Genomic DNA, 3,039 nt, shown 5'->3' with positions numbered 1-3,039 from the left:
GGCTTGGAGTTTTGTTTTATTTTTTTAAGCAGCTAATGTATTTATTATGATTAAGGCTCTAGACTAATCTCTTCAGATGACATATGGACTTCCTGTTTGTGCAGGAAGGTCATCAGAGGCACACTTAATGTGGTCTCCTAATAAGAAATTTCCCCCCAAAGGCTAAGCTGCCATATAATTTTTGCTATTTAAAATCCTTTGTTTTCATTCTCTTTCCACCAAAATACAGCTAATAAAGCAGATGAAAGCAATTTAACTGGTGAGGTATTCTAGTTAATGCGCTCATAGCTACAAAATCAAAATAACACACTCATGCAGAAAGAGGTTATTTTAGGTCTGTTTTTTCAGCCAACCTCCAAGCTTTGTTTGATCTATGAAACCAACATGCTAATTATTGTACATAGTTACATTCACAATTATTGATGAGTTCTAATAATCAGGATTTGGGATTCATAAACTATATATTTTTCAAGATTTCAATTGTTATTAAAGAAGGACTACTATTACTGTTGTTATAATGAAGAAGGAATTTTCCTTAAAATGACTGTCTTCTTTTGAGGTCTCTTTCTTGTCCTCTGACGTGATCAGAAGACAAAGTTTGCTAAAAAAAAAAACCCCATAGTTTGCTAAAAAGAAATCTGTGGAGGAGTAAATCTGTGGGGAAAGGCCTGGCTATAGACACATAAGAAAAGATGAAAGAAAAAACACACTTAGGTAGAAAAGATATGTATCTTCAAATGTAGAGATGATAAATCAGTTATAAACCAGGTATTTCCCGAATGAGGAAAAAAGAAATGTTTGGAAAAAAATTGAGAGCAGTCTAGCCTAGTCAAAGGACCATGGTATCAGGAGTCAAGATGTTTAGGTTCTAATCCACACTCTGCCATTGGCCTGTCATGAGGCCTTGGGCAAGTCATGCACCTACTCCATGCCTCTGTTTCCTCATCTGAAAATCAGAGATGCAGACACTAATGCCTATGCGTCTTCGATTATGAGCTCCAGTTGGGATGGGGACTTCATTTGATATCATGGCCTAGTGGATAGAGCACAGGCCCGGGAGTCAGAAGGACCTGGGGTTTAACCCTGACTCTGTCGCATGTCTGCCGTGTGACCTTGGGCAAGTTACTTAACTTCTCTGTGCCCCAGTTAGCTGTAAAATGAGGATTAAGACTGTGAGCCTCATGTGGGACACGGACTGTGTCCAACCCAATTTGCTTATATCCACCCCAGCACTTGGTCCACTGCCATTATTTTATTATCATTATTATTATGACCATCATTACTATTTTCCAACTACCCTTGTTCTTTGGCACATAATGACCATGGAGTCTCCCAACAGGGACAATGAATGAGTCTGTGTCAGGAGACTTCAGGATTGATTCTAATGCCAATGGTTTGTGATGAACCACTCCAATTCTCTTGTCCTGCCTGTTGTGTTCCTGCTGGGGCAAGGAGTGCTACAGATGAAGAAACTGAGGCACAGAGAACTTAAGTGACTTGCCCAAGGTCACACAGCAGATACGTGGCAGTGCCGGGATTAGAACCCAGTTCACCTGACTCCCAAACTCGTGGTGTTTCTCATTAGGCCACACAGCTTCTCAAGGGTGAGGAGTGGGTTTAGCACACAAAATTCATATTCCATAGGATTGACTCCCTGAGCCATTGGCCACTAGAAAGAAGTTCACTTCATTTTCTGAAAGTGATTCTTAAAGTGCACTGAATACTGCACTTGGTTGTTTTAGGTCAGTCATAATAAGCCATATGTAGACCTGAATGGCCCAAATAACAAATAGAGAACAGTGATCAATTGCAATATTTTTAACACCAGAACCAGGGTAATGGCAGACAATAGGAAAACAGCAAACTACTGTCCAAATAGGAAGGCTGCGTTTGCAGAATAAACTCTATCATTAATTTGAATAATGTTCCAAATTTCCATATAATTTTGAAGCTTGAACACAGCTTAGAACAGAAAAATCACCTTTTGCTCTAAGAGTCTGTGTCAGCTGAGAAGAAATGACTGGACTTCACCGTGGAAAATGTTGCAATAGATTCAGAAGCATCATCTGTCACATAATGATCCCTATAAATGGAACCTGCTAGTGTTGCACAGATCTCCACGCCAAGCCTGGACTCTGTTCTATTGCAACTGTTTATTAAAAAAAATCTTAGTGGAGAACATTTGCTGCAAATCTGCTTTTATAATACAAATAAATTAGATTTATAATCTAATGAATCTGTATTTCCCCTCTCAGGATCGCACCTGGAGAGTTTCCAGTACTCTCCCAGCCTTGGTTAAAGGAGGGAGAGTCAAACAGAGGCAGACTCATTCCATTCCTAGCTTGGGCAGTGGCTAGTGAGTGGAAGGCAATCGGCTACAAGTCAAAACTCCCCTGTGCTGCGCAGTTCCTGAATGGGAGAGAGTAGAGGGTGGAGACTCAGGTTTACTGTGGGGAAGAAGGCTAGGGTAAACCACTTCCATATTTTTACCAAGAAAACTCTATGGATATGCTACCAGAATGATTGTGGATAAAGGTGGGGCGTTCTGGGAGAGATGTGTCCACAGAGTCGCTATGGGTAGGAAATGACTCAATTAAGAAACGAAATCTGTATTTATAATCTAATTTTCAAGCTATCATCCTTTCAGTCAACTCTAGCACTAATCAATTTATTTGCACCCTCCTTAGTAATTAGGTTGATGGTTAGCTTTATTTGCTTGTTTTTAATCCCTCTACTTGTAAAGATTTTTTGTTAGCCTCCATCAGTGTATATGTCATTCAGATAGTCTGTACTCCCCAGACACCTAGTACACTGTACCAGTGGGTGCTCAAAAAGTGCCACTGCTACTATTTCTACTACTACTACTACTACTACTACTACTACTACTACTACTACTACTACTATTTATACAAGATGGCAGAAGAGAATGTATCATGTGATGTTGAACTTTCCTGCTTCTCTAGATCAGAGAAGCAGTGTGGCTCAGTGGAAAGAACCTGGGCTTTGGAGTCAGGGGTCATGGGTTTGAATCCCAGCTCA

General features: G+C 40.2%; 1 non-coding gene across 1 annotated transcript; it reads left to right on the top strand.

Moving 5' to 3' along the window:
• Positions 1 to 2,245: 2,245 nt before the first annotated feature.
• LOC119949750 lies at positions 2,246 to 2,383 on the top strand. Its single transcript, XR_005457288.1, has one exon. It is a non-coding gene; the product is annotated as a small nucleolar RNA SNORA7 (small nucleolar RNA).
• Positions 2,384 to 3,039: the final 656 nt, after the last annotated feature.

This window comes from Tachyglossus aculeatus, chromosome X2 (assembly GCF_015852505.1).
Source record: "Tachyglossus aculeatus isolate mTacAcu1 chromosome X2, mTacAcu1.pri, whole genome shotgun sequence".
Taxonomy (NCBI): Eukaryota; Metazoa; Chordata; class Mammalia; order Monotremata; family Tachyglossidae; genus Tachyglossus; species Tachyglossus aculeatus.
This window is presented reverse-complemented; position numbering and strand designations above follow the sequence as displayed.